Source organism: Cervus canadensis, chromosome 12 (assembly GCF_019320065.1).
Source record: "Cervus canadensis isolate Bull #8, Minnesota chromosome 12, ASM1932006v1, whole genome shotgun sequence".
NCBI classification, from domain to species: domain Eukaryota; kingdom Metazoa; phylum Chordata; class Mammalia; order Artiodactyla; family Cervidae; genus Cervus; species Cervus canadensis.
Genome location: NC_057397.1, coordinates 68368351 through 68394119, shown reverse-complemented (window position 1 = coordinate 68394119; position 25769 = coordinate 68368351).

Genomic DNA, 25769 nt, shown 5'->3' with positions numbered 1-25769 from the left:
TAGCGAGTGTCTATTCTAGCTTATTTGCTGTTCTTTGCCAACAAGGAGCAAGCTCTCTCTTTCCCCCTTTCTCTTATTCTCTGTCTCAGATGAGTGATTTGGTGCCTCCACCCTAAATGACTTGTGTCTCCAAGAAACCTCCCTGCAGACTTGATTTTGCAGCTGTAAGGGGTGGAGCAGTTTCTCATGCAGATTCTGCATCCAGTTTCAGTTTCTTCCCCATCACATTTTCTGATCAGGGTACTCTGTTATCTCTCTCTCAGGGACACATGTGTATGTACCTGTCTGTTCCTACTTAGATGGGAACTTTAAATTATTATTCATAAATAAAGGAAGAAAACTAAAACCACAGAACTGGCTATCTCCGAAACTGGTGAGCAGTTTTGCCTTCCTTCTCCTTTCTTCATCTGCATTTAGAGTTAAGTTTTATGCCCAAATAGTAAACATAAAGTCTCACAAAGATGTTACTGAGAAGAAATAAGGAAAGATAGGCAAGTGAATAGAATTTAAGACGTCATACATATTTTAGAGATATAATGTTGAAAGACCAGAAGCTAGACCCACGTGTTTAAATCTTAGTATTGCTGAACCTCACTACGTAACTCCAGACAAGCTATTTAACTTCTTTGAATTAAGACGTTTCTTAAATTAATTTTTTATTGAAGGATAATTGCTTTACAGAATTTTGTTATTTTCTGTCAAACCTCAACATGAATCAGCCATAGGTATACATATATCCTCTCCCTTTTGAAACTCCCTCCCATCTCCCTCCCCATCCCACCCTCTAGGCTGATCCAGAGCCACTCTTTGAGTTTCCTGAACCATACAGCAAATCCCCGTTGGCTATCTATTTTACATATGGTAATGTAAGTTTCCATGTTATTCTTTCCAGACATCTCACCTTCTCCTCCCCTCTCCCCAAGTCCATAAGTCTATTCTCTATGCCCATTTCTCCACTGCTGCTCTGTAAATAAATTCTTCAGTACCATTTTTCTAGATTCCATATATATGTGTTAGAATACGATCTTTCTCTTTCTCTTTCTGACTTACTTCACTCTGTATAATAGGCTCTAAGTTCATCCACCTCATTAGAGTTGACTCAAAGGTGTTCCTTTTTATGACTGAGTAATAGTCCCTTGTGTATATGTACCACAACTTCTTTATCCATTCATTTGTTGATAGACATCTAGGTTGCTTTCATGTTCTGGTTATTGTAAATAGTGCTGCAATGATGAACTAAAAAGTTTTTTTTTTTTTAATCTGTGAAATGTAATTATTTTATGTTGTTCATCATTAAACAGCTTTCTCAATTGTTAAAAAAATTAAACACCATACTGAATTTAAATAGCTCTCTTCTGGGCTTGGCCCATGTATTAGTAAGATCTCAGTTAATAGTAGCTGTTGTTATATTGCTCTGTAGACGCTGTAAAAATAACAATTTACTCACAATTGACAGAGAAACAGTCTGCATTTTAGCTCAATAACGTTCATTGAGGGTCTACTTTGTACCAGGTGCTATGCCAAGCATTAGCAATAAAAACACCCTTAAGACATAGTCTTTCTCCTTCAGAAGTCTAGGCCAAGGTTGCTAAAGTTGTTCAGGAAAAAATTTTTTTTATGATACGCTTCTTTTTTTCTTTTAAATACTTCTATTTTCTTTATGATACTTTTCTTTTTTCTTTTCTATCATTCATTGTAGAATTTAAATAACAAATTTCCCCCAAAATACTGATGCAGCACATAAAATAGGCCTAACACTGCTTTGATTAATGTAAAATATTTTCACATCTTAGAATAAAAAAAGTTTAGTGATTAAAGTAGTATGTTCTATTGATTTGTGATTCATAGCAATTCATTTTATAAATATTGGAACACATAAAACTGCGATTTATTGTGTAAGGTACAAAAAATATAGTTTAAGACAGACTTTTGCAATTAGTCGAGGTGGCAGAATTAAAAATAACTGTTTTATAATCTGAAATATACTATAAAAGAAGTTTGCAATAAATGCAATGAAAAAAGAGTGAGAGTAATTTTGTGTAGGGCTTGTGGTCATTAGGGAAATCTCTTAGGGGAGATAATATTTAAATAATGAGTAGGGTTGAAAAGAGGCAATGTTCATTCCAGGTTGAGAGAATGGCAGAACAAAGGCTCAGGGGGACTGTTAAGAATGCAAAGAGCATTTCATTTATTCACTCAACAAATATTTGAAAATAAATGTTTATTGAGTTTCATGCAAGATGGCCTTGTAAATTTACACTTTGAAGCATCCTTCTGTTTCAAATATAAAGTGATGATAGATAAAACTTTAAACACAAACATTTAAAAAGATATAGTTTACTGAAAACAATAAAATGAAACAAAGTAAGCATCTTTGTGGAATAGGTACAAAATAGAAAGGTTTGGTGGTCAGTACAGTTGCAGATATAAAGAAAGCTGAGCTCCGAAGGATTGATGCCTTTGAACTGTAGTGTTGGAGAAGACTCTTGAGAGTCCCTTGCACTGCAGGGAGATCCAACCAGTCCATCCTAAAGGAGATCAGTCCTGGGTGTTCATTGGAAGGACTGATGCTGAAGCTGAAACTCCAATACTTTGGCCACCTGATGCAAGGAGCTGATTCATTGGAAAGGACCCTGAAGCTGGGAAAGATTGAGGGCAGGAGGAGACGGGGATGACAGAGGATGAGTTGGTTGGATAGCATCACCAACTTGAGGGACATGAGTTTGGGTAATCTCCAGGAGCTGGTGATGGACAGGGAGGCCTGGCGTGCTGTGGTCCATGGGGTTGCAAATCGTTGGACATTACTGAGCAACTGAACTGAACTGAACTGGACAGTTGCAGATGAAGAACTAGATTTGCCAGTTCCAGCTTCTGGGTATCAGACCTGGTGGTTCATGCTTGTGAGGTGAATTGCCCCCTGTGAGGTGGGAGAGAGGAGCCAAGCTCACTCATTGGAGCCAGGGGCTGTGTGATGGGAGCCCTCTTGCAAAAGGAATAAAAGTATGGCTTGTATGAAGCCATGGGAGACAGAAGGAGCAAACACAGACTTGTGGCCAGAAATGGAATCAAGCTTTAAGATGACCTTGTGACAGAAATGGTTAAATTCTGCATGTCTCTGTTCTGTTATACTTAATCATCAATATAGGATATGGCTCTGCCATTAGAGTCTTGGGGAAGAGGGTAGAAGTTCCACAAAACTGAACATGGAAGAAAAGTCAGAGAAAGAAATGCTGGAGATAGCTGAGAATTCCTACAGGCATAAGTGGGGGAAAAAAACCCTAATACTGAGAAAGTAATCAAGAAAATATAAACTTTCTGTATTAATCCAGTTCACAAAAGTTAATGTAGTAAAACAATCTGATAAATATTTAAAAATAAATGTTTAGTACATTCAGGGAGATGAATGAAGGGATCACATCCATGAAGAACAAAGAAATAATAAACTCAGGATAAAAGGAAGCAAAAAAGGAGTGGGTGTAAAAAAGGGTAATTAAGAATCTTGAAAATGAATAATATAGCCAGCGGATTTAAAAACTCTATTGATGAAATACACTCTAGATTAGACACAGGCAAAGATGAATTAGTAAATTGGAAGCAAGTAATGAATAATTCACCCAGAAAGCAACAGAGTTAGAGATGAAAAATATGAATATGAAAGAGCATTTTAGATACCTGGAGAATAAACTGACAGGCCCCTGAATACATCTAATAACAGTACCAGAAGGAAAAGAGTACATTGCAGCAAATGCAAAGGAAGAACAATTATTCTGGTAGCAAATTTCTTCCCCACAAACAGTATTTATCAGAGGTGTATCAATAGATTCAGTAAGGGAAAATAATGGTCAGTCTAAAGTTTTATACCTAATTAAATTACCATGTAATTACTGAGGTGAAAATGAAGACATTTCAGGCATACAGAGACTAAGGGAGATTGCAACAGTCAGATGCTAAAAGAACTGTTAAACAGGAAGGGATGGGATGGAATCTGTGCAAACAACTTAAGCAAATTAGCAAATTCAGTAATATACTAACTGGAAAATGAATCACATTTTTGTATATTTTTTTGAGAACAAAAGTAGGGGCAGTAAGTGTGTTAGCATAGACAAAGAGTTTTATGATCTGAGAAAAATAGAACTATTGGGTGACTTGAGACTTTTTAGAAAAATTTCCATAGTGTTCAGAGTATTGGATGCTTCAAAGCTGATACTCTATCATTGAATTGTTCCTTCACCCAAGGTTAAACCCCTTTCTGGGGGCAGCCCATATCCAATAATTGGTTGATGTGGGAATTCAAAGGTCTGGCTGCTTTGTGTCAGAATTGGACAACTCTGAAGGGTCACCCCAATCTATAACATCTCATGGGATCTGCTGAAGTCTCTGTTGTAGTTGTCTTTCAATTCAGTTTCTCCTTAAGTCCAGGTCTGCTTTCCTTTTCTCTTACAACATTTCTCAAAAATCTCTAGCATGAAAATCTCTGTCTCAGAGTCTGTTTCCAGGGATCCTGAACTAGAAAAATTTGCAACCAGAAATAGTCCCAGGAAACAGACTCTAAAATGGGATATTAGAGCTGGGTCACTCATTGACCAGCTGACGGTGAGAACTCCATCACTGCTGGTCAGTAGATAATCCCTAGAATGATGTAGCAGTGGAAGAGTTAAATTTTTATCAGTAGTGAGCTGGAAACGAACATCAGCAGAACAGGCTTCCCTTGTGGCTCAGCTGGTAAAGAATCTGCCTACAATGCAGTAGACCTGGCTTCAATCCCTGTGTTGGGAAGATCCCCTGGAGAAGGGAAAGGTTACCCACTCCAGTATTCTGGCCTGGAGAATTCCATGGACTGTGTAGTTCATGGGATCACAAAGAGTTGGACAACATGAGCAACTTTCAGTTACCACTTCCCAGAACAGAGTACACGGACAAGGAAAAGATCTCAGGCTCCCAGAGATTTACAGGAAGTAGTAACTATATGGACCATTAGATTGGATGGCTTTTGCCATCAGTGAGAAGGAAGCACAATGCTTAGTAGGCTTCTTTGCATTCTGGAAGAAGCATATTTCACACATGAGAATATCACTCTGATCCATTTAGCAAGCTGAGCTCAGAGCAGGACAGAGTCCCACAGCAGATCTAGGCTACAGTGGAAGATATTTTGCTATTTAGACCATATAACTTTGTCGATCTAATGATATGTGATGAATATATGTGGTGGGAAAAGACTATGGAATTTAAGGCAAGCCCCAGTAGGAAAATCATAACCTAGACTCCAAGGATTTTGGAATAAGACCATGCCATCCATCGCAGAAAACTCTGCTCCATTTTAAAAACAATCTCTGGCATACTACTGGGCCCTGGTTGAGAGGAAACCTCTGATGATGGGAAGTCAAATAACTATGTGATTACAATAGACCCTCATGGACTGTGTTCTGTCAGAACCATCATGTTACATTTATAAAGCTCTGCATAATTCTTTAAGAATGTGGAAATGGGATTAGGCAAGATTGGGGCCAAGAGCTGCATGAAAGCTTCAAAAGCAAATGCCCCAGGCCCCATGTCACCCATCACCTATGATCACACTGGAGGTTTCTTATTACTGGATGAGGAAGAAGGAGAACGTTACAACATAATTTAGGGATGAGTTGACTCTGTGAATTAAAGTTGAAAATGGATTGCTCAATTCAGTTCAGTTCAGTTGCTCAGTTGTGTCTGACTCTTTGCAACCCCAAGAACTGTAGCATGCCAGGCCTCCCTGTCCATCACCAACTCCCAGAGTCCACCCAAACCCAAGTCCATCAAGTCGGTGATGCCATCCAACTATCTCATCCTCTGTCGTTCCCTTCTCCTCCTGCCCTCAATCTTTCCCAGCATCAGGGTTTTTTTTCCAATGAGTCAACTCTTCACATGAGGTGGTCAAAGTATTGGAGTTTCAGTTTCAACATCAGTCCTTCCAATGAACACCCAGGACTGATCTCCTTTAGGATGGACTGGTTGAATCTCCTTGCAGCCCAAGGGACTCTCAAGAGTCTTCTCCAACATCACAGTTCAAAAGTATCAATTCTTCGGTGCTCAGCTTTCTTTATAGTCCAATTCTCACATCCATACATGACCACCGGAAAAACCATAGCCTTGACTAGATGGACCTTTGTTGACAAAATAATGTCTCAGAACTGGCCCCAAAAGAGATTGTGAGTAGAAATTCTCCCAGTGGGAAAGAGCTTTAGGTGGTGCATCTGGTAATCAATTTTGTATTTTGATGAAGTCCAATTTGTCAGTTTTTTCTTATGATTTTCACTTTTTGTGCAAACTAAGAAATTATTGCCTAATCTAACATCATGAAGATTTTTCTCCCACGTTTCCTACCAGAGTTTTACAATTTTAAACTATACCTTTAGGTCTGTGACTCTTTTCAAGTTGCTATTTTGTATCTTATTAGGTAAGCATTGAGGTCCTCCCACCTTTTTTTTTTTTTTGCTTATATATATTCTAGCCCAATTTGACGAAACCAAAATTATCTCTCCATTCAATTAACTTGACAGCTTTGTCAATAGTAGGCTATATATATGTAGATGAACTAACATAATTAAAAGATAATTAATGGACTGTTTTTTAATAGTTTCAGGTTTATAGAATAATTGAACTGGTAGCACACAGGATTACATATACCTACCACACTCCTGCCCCTTAATCCCTCATCCCCACTCAGATGGGGATACCTTCAGCTTTGGCCCATTATTAATATCTTGTGTTAGTGTGATGCATTTGTTTCAATAAATGAGCCAATTTTGAAACACTGTTATTAACTATAGTCAATAAAAGTTTCCTTCTTCATGTTATACAGTTCTAGGGGTTTTGAAAAAATGCATAATAACATATATCCATCATTAGTTTTATAGAGTAGTGTCACCATCCTGAAAAATATGTATTCAAGCTATTCATTTCATACCTCCTTCTCTTGGAATCCTTGGCAAGCGTGATGTTTTTATTGTCTCTATAGTTTTGTCTATTTCAAACTGTCGTATGGTTGAATTCATACAGTATGTAGACTTTTCAGACTGCCTTCTTTCATGTATCAATGTGAAATTAAGGTTCTTTTCATGGTTTGATGGCTCAATTTTTTTATGACAGAATAATATTATATTGAGCTGGATGAAGCACAAGCTGGAATCAAGATTGCTGGGAGAAATATCAATAACCTCAGATAGGCAGATGACACAACCCTTATGACAGAAAGTGAAGAACTAAAGAGCCTCTTGATGAAAGTGAAAGAGGAGAGTGAAAAAATTGGCTTAAAGCTCAACATTCAGAAAACTAAGATCATGGCATCTGGTCCCATCACTTCATGGGAAATATGGGCAAACAGTGGAAACAGTGGCAGATTTTATTCTTTGGGCTCCAAAATCACTGCAGATGGTGATTGCAGCCATGAAATTAAAAGATGCTTACTCCTTGAAAGGAAAGTTATGACCAACCTAGACAGCATATTAAGAAGCAGAGACATTACTTTGCCAATAAAGGTCTGTCTAGTCAAGGCTATGGTTTCTCCAGTAGTCACATATGGATGTGAGAGTTGAACTATGAAGAAAGCTGAGCCACCAAAGAATTGATGCTTTTGAGCTGTAGTGTTGGAGAAGACTCTTGTGAGTCCCTTGGACTGCAAGGAGATTCAACCAGTCCATCCTAAAGGAGATCAGTCCTGGGTGTTCATTGGAAGGACTGATGTTGAAGCTGAAACTCCAATACTTTGGCCACCTCATGTGAAGAGTTGACTCATTTGAAAAGACCCTGATGCTGGGAAAGGTTGAAGGTGGGAGGAGAAGGGAACAACAGAGGATGAGATGGTTGGGTGGCATCACTGACTCAATGGACATGAGTTTGAGGAAACTCTCGGAGTTGGTGATGGACAGGGAGGCCTGGTGTGCTGCAGTCCATGGGCGAAGAGTCAGACCCGACCGAGTGGCTGAACTGAACTGAACTGAATATTATATTGTATGTGTGTGCTGTGTGTATGTGTGTGTGTAGATGTACCATAGTTTGTTTACCATTTACTTATTGGAGACATATTGGTTGGTTTCAGTTTGGGGTGATTATGAATAAAGCTGATATAAACATTCATGCACAGCCTTTTGTGCAGACATATATTTTGATCTCAATTAAGTAACTATCTGGAGGACAACTACTGAATTCTAAGATAAGACTATGTTCAGCTTTGTAAGAAATGTCTCCCAAAATGATTGCATCCATTTTTGCAGCCCTACCAGCAATAAATGAGAGTTCTTGTTACTCCACAACCTTGCCAGTATTTGGTATCATCAATTTTTTTTTTTTTAAATTTTAGCCATTCTAATGGGTGTGTAGTATTTTTTTAGTTTGCAGTTCCCTGATGATTTATGATGTTGCACATTTTTTCATTTGCTATTTTCCCTCTGTATGTCTTCTTGGAAAATTGGGTAAAAAAAAAAAATTGGGTTATTTGTTTCCTTGCTGTTGAGTTTAGAAAGTTTTCTGCATATTTTGAGTAAAAGTTCTTTTTGGATATGTACTTTGCAAGTATTTTTTCCAAGTTTTGGTTTGCCTCCTCACTGAAGAAAATTTTAAACTAAGTTTTTATATCAAAAATTTAAAGTAACTACTATAAAAGGAAATCAATAACTTACAAATTGGTATAGAAAATTAAAAAGCATTAGAAAACATTAACAATCTATAAGTGAATAATGTTAGAGACAATAGGCCAACACAACATTGTAATTGTAAAGTGAAAGAAAAGAGAAATATGGACAATATATCAATCACAATCAAACTGGACTAAAATACATTGCTATTAATAGAATATGTAGAAGAATTGTAATCAAGAAGAGAAAAAATATAGGGATAGCTGAGTATGTGCTCTGAAAATAATCAATGAAAATTATTTTACCTTGGTTAATATCAGACAGAATAGAATTTAGACTGTATTCCTAGAATGAAAGAATAATTTACCACCAGAAACAAAATGTTATAACACAATACATTAATAAATAAAAAAAGCATAATTATATCAATGGATACATAAACATTTGGCAAAATTCAACGTTTAGGTATAGTCAAATAATGTGGTGGGATCGGGATGGGGAATACATGTAAATCCATGGCTGATTCATGTCAATGTATGACAAAAACCACTACAATATTGTAAAGTAATTAGCCTTCAACTAATAAAAATAAATGAAAAAAAAATCAATTAACCAGAGCTAAAACCAACTCAACATAGATATATTTTAAAAATGTAAAGTTGGACAAAATGCTATAGAATAATATCTTTATATGATACCATTTGTATTGTTTAATTACTTGCCAAAGCAATATTAGCTTGCATATGGATATATAAACTATTATATTGAAAAAGTATAAAAATATCTTTAGGAAAATTAAACACTGAATTTATAATACTGATTTTCTCTTGGGAGGAAGAGTATACGAGAATTTCAACTTTATTTGTAATATATACAATTAAAATCAGAAGTAAACAGCAGTAAGTATTTATTGAATTTTATTTTTTAGAATACATTTTTAAGGTATGGATGAGTGGGTCGTGATCTCTGTTTTCAAAATACTCTCATTTCAGGAGATGGGACATAATTATATCTAACATAAAGCATATAAGGCCCTTACTGGTGCTCAAGTGAATTGCTATTATAGTAATTTTACTAGATACTCCATACGTGTTGGCTGTTATTATTACTGTTAAGAGAATTGGGTAATTCATATGGACATTGTTAATAATAACTGCACACACAGCATCAGCTTACTGCTTGTATTAGGAGAAAAAATGTAAATCTGAAGTCTAATTCTTGGTAAAAGATAGAATGTTGTATATTCTGCTTTATGAAACCATCAATCACTAGACTAATAGGCTATGTTAGTCTTCTCCACCCCCTTTTTTAATCTAGGCAAATGGCCTCAGTACTCAGTACAAAAAGTTGCATTAGTGGAATCAGCCTGCTACTTTAAGAGAATTAAATTTAGAACCATGGGAGAAGGTAGGATAAATAAGAGCTAGGAACAGAATCCAGAGATAGGAATCGAATCAAAGGATATCCAGATCTGTGAGAGACTCCCAATCCACAGGATTGGAAGTAAAAAGTAAGTAAAAAGCATTTTGAAAGTAAAAGAAAAATTTTACTGAAAGTAAAAATAAAGAAAAACATCATTCTAAATCTTTTCTTCAGGTTGCTTTTAAGAAAATCTTTTTATTTAGAGAAACATAATTCTTTCTCATGGTTAATTTCTCCAAATTGAATAAAGTGTTTCTTAGAAACAACAAGAAATACTTTTAGATATTTTCTTATACATATATAATACTCTAAAAAACCATTTACAGCCCCTTAAAATGATCGGCTCCATTTATACTTCCTGTTCTGTAAATGAACCTGAATCAATAAAGCGTCTTTTTAAAAAAAATAATTTAATCTTTTAATTTGTGTAATTTTGTCTGTGCTGAGTCTTGCTGCTGATGGGCTTCCCCTAGTTGCAGGAGCTGCGACTCTGCACCTGCGATGTACAGGCTTCTCACCGTGCGGGCTTCTCTTGGGGAGCGCGGGTTCTGGGGTGCATGAGCTTCAGTAGCTGCAGCACAAAGGCTCAGTAGTTGTGGTTCCTGGGCTCTAGAGCACAGACTCAGTAGTCGTGGCACACAGGCTTAGCTGCTCCACAGCATGTGGGATCTTCTTGGACCAGGGAGGAACCTAGGTTTCCTCCATTCTCAGACAGATTCTTTACGACTGAGCCACAAGGGAAGCCCAATAAAGCATTTTATAGCTTTGAAAATATGTAGTAAAATGGTTTCTCCTCAAACAATATACACCTTATACCCAATATTCAAATTTATTCTACGTCTAACCTACTCAAAATGAAACATACAGGTGCAGGATAACTCAGGAAGTAATGTAAATACGCAGAGCAGAAGGATCCTCCATGATGTATTTTCTTATCTTGCCTCAAAATTCAACATATGTGAACAGAGAAGTGAGATATAGCATCCTTTTGCAAAATAATTAAGAATTAAAATAAAATTTAAAGCATGTTTTATTCAATTACCTTTGGAATGTTCAAAAATGGTATATGTTTATAATAATAAACAGGAATAGCCTAAGGGTGAATAGTTTACTTTTGGTAGTTTCAAGGTATGCTTTTTAACAATAGAAGATGATTGTAACTTTTAGCCACAGAAGAAATTTCAAGAAAATTGTGTATCTAATAGAAATTAAAGAGTAGCAAAGGGCTTATGATCTATAGTAAAAATCCTTTCAATAAGCATTAGGTATCTGAAGAAGTCCAGTTGGCATTTTTGTATATTTTTCTTTTTAAGGTAGAGTGACATAGGTAAATAGGACTGTGTAATAATAAGGAGCTTTAGTTGCTCTTAAAATAAAAATTGTCAAATGCACATTTCTTATGTATTTGGAATGCCCTAAAAATCCATGTCTGAACTTGAATGAGAGATTATAGAATTTGGGATTGTTTGGCCTGGATATGAGAAGGATAAAGGGTTATTATGAGAACATTCTTCATTTTTACAAAGAACAAAGCAAGAGGAAATTAACTTAAATTGTTTTAAAGGCTGAGTCAACGGGGCTAAATTCAAAATCATTTTGAATGAGTTGACCAGTTAACAGGGTTCCACTTAAGTGACTGGATCAATTCAGCAAACAATCCATTAGGCAATTATTTTGGAAAAGAATGCAAATACAAAGCCTTTGATTAGAAGGAAGTACTCTTTTAATTAAACATTAGGGCATAAATTCAAGTAAGATTATAGACTCTATCCCTAAAGATCTTTCAAATTAAAGTAGACAGCTATATAGATTGAATGGTTTAATCAGTCAATGAATATTTATTTAGTATCTACTTTGTTTCTAACACTAAACTATTCAAAACAAGGGGCTAGATAAGAGGATCAATTGAAATAACTTACAGTCTATTATGGGGTTGAATTTTGGCCCCCAAAAGGTATGTTAAAATTCTAATCCCCAGTACCTGTAAATATGATCTTGTTTAAAAGCAAGGCCTTTACAGACGTATTATAATTATATTGATGTGTGATCATTAGAATAGTCTCAATCCAATGTAACTGGTGTCTTTATAAGAATAGAAGACAGCGAGATGAGGAGGGAAGACGGCCATGTGAAGGTAAAGACAGAGGTTGCAGTGATACGTCTACAAGTCACAGAATGCCAAAGAGCTGCTGGAAGCAATAAAATAAGCATGGGAAAGATTGGTCCTCAGAGCTTTCAGAAAGAACCAAGTCTGACAACACATTTATTCCAAATTTCTAGCCTCCAGACTATGAGAAAATAAATTTCTATTATTTTAAGCCACTGAGTCTGCTACACTTTCTTATGACAGTCCTAGGAACACATAATGTTTAAACTATTTTTTCTCATTTTGTATGTTAAAATACAGTATAATCTTTAAGTTATCAATTCCTTCTTTTTAAAATGAATTTTATGAAGCAGCTTTATTAGCATATAATTCACATATCTGATAATCTTTTCCTTTAAAATGCACAGTTAATAAATATTAGACTGGAAATTGTAACACTACTGGAAGAAAATATAGGGAAATAATTTCTTGACATAGGTCTGAGCAATGATTTTTTGGATATGACCACATAAACACAGACAACAAAAGCAAAAATTGGGAAATGGGATTGCATCAAACTAAAAGGAGCTTTTGCTCAGTAAAAGAAATAACTGATAGAGTAAGGAGATAGCGTAAGGAAGGGGAGAACATATTTTCAAAACATATATCTGATAAGGAGTTAATATCCAAAATATATAAGGAACTAAAACAACTCAATAGGAAGAAAAGAGTCCAATTAAAAAATGGTCAAAGGAACTGAATAGACATTTCTCAAATGAAGATACACAAATAGGCAACAGGTGTATAAGAAAATACTCAACGTCACAAATCATCAGCGAAAGACAAATCAAAATCACAGTAAGGTATTATCTCATGCCTGTTAAAATGACTTTTATCAAGATAATACAAGATAACAGGTGTTAGTGAGAATGTGGAGAATACTTGTATACTTTTGGTGGGAGTGTAAATTGGTGGAGTCATTATGGAAAATTATGTGGAAGTTTTACAAAAAATTAAGACCAAGACTACAATATGACCCAAAACCCCACTTCTCTGTATAGAGCCAAATGAAATGAAATAAATATCATATCTGGAAGAGGTATCTGCAATTTCATGTTCACTGCAGTATTTTTCATAACACAATATTTGGAGTCAACCTAAGTGTTCATTGACATGAATAAAAAAAAATATAGCCTGTACATACAATGGGATATTATGCATCCTTAAAAAAGAAGGAAATTGTGCCATTTGCAACAACATGGATGACCCTGGAGAATATTATGCTAAATGAAATAAGCCAGGCAACACAGGAGAAACACTGAATGATTTCACTTATGTGTTGGAATCTAAAACAGTTGAATTCACAGAAGCGGATAATAGAATGGTGGTTATCAGGGGCCAGAGGATGGGAAATGGAGAAAAAGTGGTCAAGGAACACAGAGCTTCAGCTATGTAAGATGAATAAATTCTGGAGATCTTATGCACTATATGCTGTACTTACGTATGTATCATCTTATGTACGTGCAAATGAAAATGTACAGCATAATGACTATACTTAATGATACAGTATTGTATACTTGGAATTTTCTGAGAGTAGACAGTTTTTTACTTTTTATTTTATATTGAAGTATAGTTGATTAACTATATTGTATTAGTTTCAATTGTATAGCAAAGTGTTTCAGTGATATACATACATGTATCTACTCTTTTTCAAATTCTTTTCCCAGTTAGGTTGTTCCATAATATTGAGCAGAGTTCCCTGTGCTATACAGTAGGTCCTTGGAGGTTATCTGTTTTAAACACAGCAGTGTGTACACATCCATCCCAAACTCTCTATCCTTCTCCCTGACCCTTCTCCTCTGTAGCCAAAAGTTCGTGCTGAGAGTGTATCTTAATTGTTCTCATAAAAAAAAAAGATTACGTGAAATGATGGAGATGTTAATTAACTTGATTGTGGTAATCATTTCACAGTGTATATGTATATTAAAACATCATGCAGCAAAGATAGAAGATTCTGCATGCTGCAACTAAGATCTGGTGCAGCCAAGTAAATAAATAAATAAACATTAAAACAAAACAAAACAAAAATCATACAAAAAATAATACACTTAAAAAAGTGTACAGTTAAGTAGAGTTAGGCATATTGACAGAACTGTGCGACTATTACCACAATCTAATTTTAGAACATTTTCAACATTCCACTGGCTTCCCATTTCCCTTTCTTCCAGACCCTGGAAATCCCAAATCTACTTTCTGTCCCTACGGATTTACCTATTCTGGAAATTTTATTTAAATGGAATCCTACAATATGTGGTCTTTCATGACAAAATAATTGATTTCCTTCAATTATCACGATGTTTTCAAGATTTATCCTTGTTGTAGTATGTGTCAGTGCTTCATTTTTTATTGCTAAATAATACAGTATGGACATATCAACTTTGTTTATTCATTCATCAGTTAATGGACAGTTAGGTTTTTCCACTTTGACTCTATTATGAGTAATGCTGATGTGAACACTTGTACAAGTTTTTACATGAACATGTTTTCATTTCTCTTAGGTATATACCTAGGAGTGGAATTGCTGGATTATATGGTAATTATTTGTTCAATATTTTGAAGAAGTGTCAAACTGTTTTCCAAAGTGGTATTTTACATTCTCATCAATAAAGTACAACCACATCTTCACCCATACTGCTTATCATCTGGCTTTTAAAACATTATAACTATCCTCGTGGATATGGTTTTGATTTATATTTCCCTAGTGACTAATGTTGAACATCTTTCGCTTGCTGACCATTTGCAGGTCTTTTTTTGGAGAAATGTCTATTCAAGTCTTTTGCTCATTTTGAAGCTGAGTTGTCTTTCTGCTGTTGAGTTTTGAGTTTTTATATATTCCGGATAGACATTCCTTGTCAGATACATGATTTGCAAATCTTTTTTCTTCCTCATTCTGTGTGAAGTCTTTTACTTTTTGCATGGTATCCTTTACAAACAGTAAGTTTTAAAACTTGATGAGCACAATTTATGTATATTTTTCTTTTGTTACTTGTGTTTTGGTCTTTTTTTTTTAAGAAACCATTCCCTATCCCAAGGTTATATACCACATGCCTATTTTCCTATGAGTTGTATCATTTTAGTTATTACACTTAGTTCTCTGATCTATTTTGAGTTAATTATTTATATATGGCGGGATGTAGGGGTCCAATTTCATCCTTTTTCATGAGGATATCCAGTTGTTTTAGTATTGTTTGTTGAAGGTATTATTCTTTCCTTTATTGAATTACTCTGGCATCCTTGTCAGAAATCAATTGACTGTAAATGTAAGAATGTATTCTGAGACTCTTAATTCCATTCCTTGGAACTCTATGTCTATGCATGCATATATGCTGGAACCACACAGTCTCGTGGGGAGCTGCCCTGGGACCACATGCACTTACTCAAAAGTTGAAGTGGCTCCTAATATGCCCGCAGCTAAGGCTGTCAATAAACTGCATTCCTTGCAGCAGGTAGGTCCATGACTGTCATGGTCCATTTTACTGTTGGCAAAGTGACACAGAGAAGAGTAAACTGCTAGTCCATTATGACATATAAACCTTAGATTTGAACTCAGTTCTGAACCTAGAGACTATATTTGAGTTGTTATGTAATGTTACTCCACTTCTTATGTTTTACCAAGTGTGTGGGCTGCACACATTAGTATATACAAGCATATATTAAGTAGGACTTCCTTGGTGACTCAGATGTTAAAGAATCTGCCGACAATGTGGGAGACTTGGGTTAAATCCCTGGGCTGGGAAGATCCCCTGGAGGAGGGCATGGCAACCACTCCAGCATTCTGGCCTGGAGAATACCATGGACAGAGGAGTCTGGTGGGCTACGGTCCATAGAATCGCAAAGAGTCAGACATACCTGAGCGACTAAGCATAAGCAACTAACTCACACAAGATAAGTTCTCTATAAATATCCACTGATTAAAGAAATGACTCCTTTTCAAAGGCACCACCATTTTTTTCAGTTACCGAATCCAGTATCCTGGAGTTATCCTCAATTTCTCTTTCCTCCTCCCTTTTTCTACCTTCTAATGGTGACCTATTCCTGTCAATTACAACTTAACATTTTAATTATTCATTCATCTCCAGTGCTGCAGTCTTTGTTGAAACATCTTCCACCTAATAACTTCAATGGTTTCCTAACTCGTGTCCCTTCTCTAACTCTCCCGACTCACCTCCATTCTCTACAGGAGGAAAGTATAATTCCTTAACATGGACTCTAAGACTCTCCACTACCTTTTGATTCTCTAAGTTCAAGGCTCCACCCACAATAAAAGGCCCCCATGCTCAGGTCACTGAGAACTATGTAGTCCTCTGAATGATAGCACATCTCTGTGCATACTGATACATTTATGAGCCATGGTCTCCCCTCCTGGTCTCCCTAGGGAATAGCTGCTCATCTTCTAAGCCTTGCTTCACATTTTTTCATTTGCTATGTAAGTATCTGTATTTGTAAGGTATTGCATATACTTGATTATACTAACTAACCACTTACTTTGACTACAAATAATTCATTTCATATTGCAATTTTAGTCATTCTCAATGAACCCTTTTCTGTTTTCACTACAAATGATTGTCTTCATGTGCATTTCTGGATTAAAAAATATGTTCTTCTATGTTTAAAGATTTCAACAAAGAGGTTATTTAACCAGCCGAACAGCACCCTCAGACCAGTTAATAACTGCTTGGCATCACAGCAGACTGCTGTGTCAAAGTTAATAGTGAGTTATTTCATCAGCAGTGTGTAGAAAAAATTGTAAAATCCCTTAAAGTTTTCACGTAACTTATTTCCTAGAGTAGATTTTATAGTAATGTAACTCTTACATTCTTGCCTTTAAATGTCATCTTAAGTGAGGAAGAAAAGGGTGACCTAATGGCTGTTAAATTGGAAATGACGACAGTGACAAAGTAGTATGTGTGTTTTGGGTAGAAAAAAAGAAAACGTTGAGTGCTGCTACCTACGAAGTTTGTCATACACTTCACACTACAGGGTACATAGTGAAGATGGTGTGTAAGCACTTTCACAAGTATCAGAGAAAGACGAACCTCCTGTCTTTCCTCCTTCTGACGTTTTCCTGTGTGATTGGGTTTGTGTCTTGTTTGGGAAGACCCTTGTAGAAATCAGTGCAGCAGCTGTAAGATTATATCCAGTGCCAGATCCACGAAATCACTGATGCTGGCCCTTGGTTATATTTCCTTCAAGGGCTGTGTGCTTGAGCTGGGCAAAACTAGGGTGGTCCTCACTGAGGACACCTCTCCTTATTCTCCAATCACTTCCTCTTCAAGGATATGCTTCAAAGGACCCAAATTGCTTGGGCAAAGCAGGAAGTTGCCCAGGGGTCTCTGCCATGGCAATAAATTGACTTCTTTTGCTGATGGCCTGAATTTTCAATACTCCTTTTCCAATGCAGTGTCCAGTTTCACACACTTTCCCCAGGGCCCCTTTAAATGAGTATGTTTCTGAAACTCCTCCTCCACTTCCCACTGAAAGCAGCCTCTCCTCTTCAGACACGTATTTGAAGGTATCTGGACTGTTCATTTTTCTGAACACTGTCTGGTAAACAGGACTCTAGTGATGGAGTGTGTGCACACTCAGTCACTCAGTCGTGTCCGACTCTTTGTGATGCTATGGACTGTAGCCCGCCAGGCTTCTCTGTCCCTGGGATTTCCCAGGTGAGAACACTGCAGTGGGTTGCCATTTCCTTCTCCAGGGGATCTTCCCGATCCAGGGATTGAACCTGCGTCTCCCTCATCTCCTGTGTTGCAGTGAGGACTTTTTGCCACTGAGTCACCTGCAAAGCCCAGGCGATAGGGTACCATTTTTTTATTACAATATCCAAGTCAGGAGGACCGGAGCATGAGCTCAGTAGTTGAGGTGTGTGGGCTGAGTTGCTCCATGGCCTGTGGGATCTTCCAGGACCAGGGATTGAATCCTTGTTCCTGCATTGGCAGGCTGATCCTTAACCACTGGATACCAGGGATAGTCATTAATATACATCTTAAGTAAGTACATCTGCAAACATCATATTTCCAAATAGGGTCACAGTCACAGATACCAGGGGTTAGGATATACCTTTTTGGAGGGAACACAATTCATCCCACAATATGGTAGATTGCTGTGATGAAAGGATCCCTCCATTTGTATTAGTTTTTAATGATCTTTTGGGGGGTTAGGTATATATGATATGATTAAAATAAAATGCCAGATATTAAGATGAATGCTGACAATTATAAATTCAAATATGTACAATCTTATTGAAAAACAGAAAACCGAATTTTTGTTCCAATAATACTGCCTTTGCTCAGTGTATTTTGGGGAGGTTTTCTTTGTAAAATGACTTGTGAAAGTGAAAGAAAGTGAAAGTATTAGTTGCTCAGTCATGTCTGACTGTTTGCGACCCCACGGACTATATATAGCCTGCCAGGCTTCTCTGGCCATGGAATTCTCCAGACAAGAATATTGGAGTAGGTAGCCTTTCCCTTCTCCAGAGGATCTTCCCAACCCAGGGATCGAACCCAGGTCTCCTGCATTGCAGGCAGATTCTTTACTGTCTGAGCCACCAGGGAAGCCCTATGAAGTGATTTAATAGATGGTAAACTATCAGAACTACTTGAAATCATGGCACGATTTCACACCCATTGAAGAGGTGGTACGCTGTTGTGAGGGAAGTAGCTAAACTGGGTTGGCTACAAACTATGTTTTAAACTTACTGATAGAGACAATGTTTAGCTATGACTATTCCTTATAAATGGGGCTTCCCAGGTGGCTCAGATGGTAAAGAATCTGCCCACAGTGTGTGAGACCCTGGTTTGGTCCCTGGGTCAGGAAGATCCCCTGGAGAAGGGAATGGCAATCCACTCCAGTATTCTTGCCTGGGAAACCCCATGCACAGAAGAGCCTGGAGGGCTACAGTCCATAGGATTGCAAAGAGTCAGACACGACTGAGTGACTAACACACATATTCTCTATAAATGAAGAAAACTGGAAGAATCTTTAGATCTGAATAATCATGCTCAATGGTTTCAACTATGACGTTTCATTGTTAAAACGCAGAAGTCTGGTCACATCAGTCTTAATGTCCTGGTCTGTCCACTGATCTGCAGTAGTCAGGGAACTTATCAGTATTTCAAATTGATGATCTAGTATGAAGGGAAGTGTTTGACCTAAGAGGTACTGCTTGGAGGAGGTGTCCTGGGTCCAGAATACAAGAGGAAGTCTTCCTTCCTTGATATCTTTCAATTCTCATAGATTCATTTGCCACCACAGCAGGAGTTCTTGGTCAAATAAATCTCTTTACATATATGCATAGCCACTATTTCCAAAGTTTTCACGAAATATGTGCTCTGCCATACTCTGTGCCAAAGAACATCCTTCCTTCTGATCTTCATCTTCTGAAGCTTAGAGATAATTGTCTCAATTTGCCCCATTGCCACCTCTATCACCGTTTGGAGATACTTCAGTTCAGTTCAGTTCAGTTGCTCAGTTGTGTCTGACTCTTTGCGACACTGTGGGCCATAGCACACCAGGCCTCCCTGTCCATCGCCAACTCCCAGAGTCCACCCAAACCCATGTCCATCGAGTCGGTGATGCCATCCATCCATCTCATCCTCTGTCGTCCCCTTCTCCTCCTGACCTCAATCTTTCCCAGCATCAGGGTCTTTTCAAATGAGTCAGCTCTTTGCAACAGGTGGCCAAAGTATTGGAGTTTCAGCTTCAACATCAGTCCTTATGAATATTCAGGATAGATTTCCTTTAGGATGGACTGGTTGGATCTCCTAGCTGTCGACAGGACTCTCGAGGGTCTTTGCCAACACCACAGTTCAAAAGCATAACTTCTTCAGTGCTCAGCTTTCTTTATAGTACAACTTTTACATTCATACATGACTTCTGGAAAAACCAAAGCTTTAACTAGATGGACTTTTGTCAGCAAAGTATGTCTCTGCTTTTTAATATGCTGTCTGGATTGCTCATAGCTCTTTTTTCAAGGAGTAAGTGTCTTTTAATTTCATGGCTGCTAACACCATCTGCACAGATTTTGGAGCCCAAAAAGATAAAGTCTTCCAAGGTTTCCACTGTTCCCCATCTATTTGCCATGAAGTCATGGGACCAGATGCCATGATCTTAGTTTTCTGAATGTTCAGTTTTAAGCCAACTTTTCACTCTCCTCTTTCACTTTCATCAAGAGGCTCTTTAGTTCTTCTTCACTTTCTGCCATAAGGGTGGTGTCACCTGCATATCTGAGGTTATTGATATTTCTTCTGACAATCTTGATTCCAGCTTGTGCCTCATACAGCCGGGTATTTCACATGATGTACTCTGCATATAAGTTAAATAAGCAGGGTGATGATATACAACCTTGACTTACTCCTTTCCTGATTTGGAACCAGTCTATTGTTCCATGTCCAGTTTTAACTGTTGCTTCTTGATCTGCATACAGATTTCTAAGGAGGCAGGTCAGGTGGTCTGGTATTCCCATCTCTTTAAGTATTTTCCACAGTTTGTTGTGGTCCACACAGTCAAAGGCTTTGGGGTAATCAATAAAGCAGAAGTAGATGTTTTTCTGGAGCTCTCTTGCTTTTCCGATGATCTGGATATTGGCGATTTGATATCTGGTTCCTCTGCCTTTTCTAAATCCAACGTGAACACCTGGAAGTTCACAGTTCACATACTGTTGAAGCCTGGCTTGGAGAATTTTAAGCATTACTTTACTAGCGTGTGAGATGAGTACAATTGTGCGGTAGTTTGAACACTCTTTGGCATTGCCTTTCTTTGGGATTGGAATGAAAACTGACCTTTTCCAGTCCTGTGGCCACTGCTGAGTTCTCCAAATTTGCTGACCTATTGAGTGTCGCACTTTCATGGCATCATCTTTTAGGATTTGAAATAGCTCAACTGGAATTCCATCACCTCCACTAGCTTTGTTCATAGTGATGCTTCCTAAAGTCCACTTGACTTCACATTCCAGGATGTCTGACTCTAGGTGAGTTATATTAACGTTATACTTTCTTAGTAGATGTGCATTTCTGATAAAAAGACCACCTTTTTTGTTTTAAGTATTTATTTATTTATTTTCGTCTGCGCTGGGTCTTTGTTGCTGCAAGTGGGCTTTCTCTAGCTGCAGCTAGAGAAAACTAGCGCCGGGGCTGCTCTCGAGTGGCGGTGCTCGGGCTCCTCACTGCGGTGGCTCCCCTGGGTGCCGAGCACAGGCCTTCGAGTGCACAGGCTTCAGTGCTTGTAGTGCACGGGCTCAGCGGCCCCACAGCAGGCGGAATCTTCCTGGACCAGGGATCCAACTGGTGTCTCCTGCATCGGCAGGAGGATTCTTAACCCCTGAGCCACCAGGAAAGTCTGAAAACGCCATCTTTTTATATCTATTTACCTCACTATTACTGTGTGGACTAGACATAAAAATATGCATTTTATTTAGCAGAAACATAGCTTCTTATTAATGGTTAGAACGGTGGCTCAGGTGTAAAGAATCTTCCTGCCAATGCAGGAGACACAGGTTCAATCTCTGAGTTGGGAAGATCCTCTGGAGGAGAAAATGGCAACCCACTCGAATATTCTTGCTGGAGAAATCCCATGGACAGAGGAGCCTGGAGGGCTACAGTTCTTGGGGTCACAAGAGTCAGACACGATTGAGCGACTAAACAACAATATAACAACTAGTAAACAACAAAAGTGATAAGTGGATCTGGGTGATAAGGTAAGTCTTATCCCTAAAATGTTCCATACTCAAGAAACTTCTAAACTTTCATTACTTCATCCATTTAAAACATGTATACTTTGTATTCTATTCCATAATACATAATTTTTATTTTAATATATATTTTCCAAAAAAATTTTCAAGTAAAAATGACATTATAGAATGATGAACTATATTGGTAGTAACACAGAGCAAATATTCAGTTAATATTAATTCATTTTCTTTTATCTTCCTGTCCATAAAGAGGTACCTTTAATAAAACAGTCAGACATAATTCAAGTTCCTGCACTTGTACATGTATAGAAAAAGTTTGGAATAAATTGACATCATCAAGAACGTCTGGCAAGGTGATGGGATAAGCACATAAAGAGATACTTCAAATTTTTCTTGTATTTATCTCAGTTTGGATTTATTGAGACTCTTAAAAAATAACATGCCTATGTAATACATGTGTCATTAAAAACAAACTAATGGAAGTAAGGGAATAAAAGAGTGAAAATTCTTTTTTGTCATTAAAAATGGGGAAATTTGCAAAAATTTTAGACAAATAAGACAATAGATAAAACATAACTATGTGACTATGTTGAATTAGCACTGGTTTCAATGCTTTGTTTCTGAGATTCATGCTTTCATGTTTAAAAAAAATCAATGTATACAAATCAAGTCCCACTGTCCTCCATTTAAAATAATATCTTCCCTCGGTGACACTTTCCTACCAATAATTGTTCCATATGCTTTCATGATGAGTTGTCTCCACTTCCACATCTCCTGCTCTGACAAGTCTTGCATGAGCTTCTGTCCTCTTGCTTCTTTCTTGTCCTCCAATAGCTGCTGTTTGTTCTTTAGCTGCTAAGTCGTATTTGACTCTTGTGACCCCATGCCAGGCTCCTCTCTCCGTGGGATTTCCCAAGCAAGAGTACTGTAATGGATTGCCATTTCCTTCTTCAGGGGATCTTCCTGACCCAGGGATCAAACCTGTGTGTTCTGCTTGGCAGGAGACCACTGAGCCACCAGGTAAGACCCTCGCCAATAGCTAGCACGATGTTAAATCAAAGCATCATTCCTCCACCCTGTTTGATGTCTTGGTGGCTTTGAACTTGATGCCTAGCTCCTCTATGATCTTCTGGCTACCAAAAAATTGCTCTCTCCAGGTTTCTTCCTTGCTGCGTGGATCCTATTCTTTGACTCATTGTTTTTCTTTTTTTTTTTATTCCTAAATTCGCTACAGGTTGACACGCTCTAGGCTGTGCCTTTGGGCTCTCTTTTCCTTCTTTTGTACATTTCCTTTCTTAGAAATTTCTTTTAATCCATTTGTATATGTTAAATATTTACACCTATTTTTATATCAATCATACCTCAATAAAGTGGTCTAATAAAAAAACAGTGTATGCAAATGTCAAATCATGTAATATACCTGAAATCCACCTACAATGCAGGAGACCCTGGTTCAAATCCTGGGTTGGAAAGAGCCTCTGGAGAAGGGATAGGCCACCCACTCCAGTATTCTTGGGCTTCCCTGGTGGCTCAGAAGGTAAAGAATCCCCTGCAATGAGGGAGGCCTGGGTTCGATTCCTGGGTTGGGAAGACCCCCTGGAGGAGGGCATGGCAACCCACTCCAGTATGCTTGCTTGGAGAATCCCCATGGATGGGGAGCTTGGTGGGCTACAGTCTACGGGGCCGCAAAGAATCAGACATGGCTGGGCAACTAAACACAGCACATCTGAAGCTAACATAGTACTGTATGTTGACTACTTTACAAGAAAACAAAACTTGCTTTTCAGTTTACTAAAAAAAAAAAGATATAAATAATTTATCGGTTATTTAGAGTATATACAGGTAAATAAAGGAAATGATTAATTCCTATAATACCATTTTGGTTGTGATTATTAGAAAATCAATATGCATCTGGGATTTAAGTTTAGTTTGAACATAGCGATAAATGAAGCAAAAGTCGTGTAAATTAGTTTCACAGAAAGACCTATTTTAATCCCAGATAAGTAGTCTCACACATGCATCCCTGTAAGTCATTATTAGGTGAATAGCTGTAACTTTATTAAAAATTTGTATATACTCCCAAAACAACACTAAGGCTTATTAGGGTTCCATAGTATAGCACTGCATTTTAAGGACAACAGTTACTTCAGAAAAATCTGAACTATGTAATTGGATTTTGGGAGGTCTTCTTGGGTATTTTTTTTGGTTCCCTTTGTTTAATCCCTACAAAAGAACTAAACTCTCATGCTTTGACTTTATTAAAATACTGCTTAACTAGGAGCTTCTGCTGAAAATGCTTCCTAAGGTAATCTTTATGTTTATATATTTTGAATAACTTAAAAAGCAGATTTTTAGGTATAAGGTATTAAGGTTTCCCTGATGTCTCAGATGGTAAAGAATCTGCCTGTAATGTGGGAGACCTGGGTTCAATCCCTGGATTGGGAAGATTCCCTGGAGGAGGGCGTGGCAGTCCACTCCAGCATTCTTGCCTGGAAAATTCCATGTAGCCTGGCGGGCTACAGTCCACGAGGTCGCAAAGAGCTGGACATGACTGAGTGACTAAGCACAGCACATTAGAAAGTCAAACAGTTTAAAGGAAATATCTGATCTAGTTCTCCAATTGAGAGCATTTTAGAACCAAAGGAAAATCAGTGACAAGTGGAATTTTGTCAGTGTTCATACAGTAGCTCTTTTGCTTTGTATGTTTTTCTGTCAATTTGGATAAAACCATAGAAATAAAAAGTGAAAACATGGAATTGTGAGTACTATTTTCTTAGTAGTATAATGTTATAGTATTTCAGATTTTTAAAAGACATGAAAAGTTTAACATTTACTTTATTTATTTTATCAATTTTTATCTCAGTTTTGAAATTAGATAACTTTATGTACAGGACTTCCCCAGTGGCTCAGTGGTAAAGAATCCACCTGCAATGCAGGAGCCACAGGAGACACGGGATCAATCCCTGGGTTGGGACGATGCCCTGGAGGAGGGCATGGCAGCTCACTCTAGTATATTGCCTGGAGAATCCCATGGACAGAGGAGCTGGCAGTTACAAGAATTGAAGATAAAATTATTGTCTTTACAGTCTTTATTATTTTTCTTCTCTTGTTCTTATTTTTATTTTAATTTTTCACTTTATATTTAATTTTTTCAAATCATTTTAATTTTTATCTTTTTATTTATGCTAGTTATAATAATTACATAAAGGTGAGATGGATCCTTTAGGGAAAAAGAGAACATTACAATATTGGGTTGGATTGCAAACAATCCAAATGAACATGTGGAGAAAAATATTTGGGTTATTTTTTCTATTTGAATACAATCATCTATGTGAAAATCTAATGCAGATAGATATTCCGAAAAATTTCTGTGTTTATATGTAAGATTAGAGTTTCCCACAGAATGAGAAATGAGATTCTTGTTAGGCACTTCAAAATTAAAAACAAAGCAGAAATCACACAATTAGATATGTGCTCTAATCACACAATTAGAAACATATGAAAATGTTCAAACTTAGTAATATAAATAATGGCTAGAGATTAGAAAGAAGGAAAATTTGATTCTAGAAGTTTAAGTAAACAATAATTTAGCCGTCATTTTTATCTAGTTTCTAAATTTCAAATTGCTAATAAAATTATTATAAATTTATGATCATAATGTTAAATAATTACAGAAGCCACAAAGTGTACATAAAAGTGATTATTAAAATACATAATAATAATTATTCTGTGTATCATAAAATGTAGTAATTGCTTGTTAAATACAGAATATAATAAACGTCATGACCAGCAATGACAATAGCGGTTTCTTGTACAAGATCAAAGTTTGCCATGAGGTCAATAAAACCATGAGCAACCTTATATTATTTTCAGTGGCTTTCTATACAACAAGACAGAACAGCCA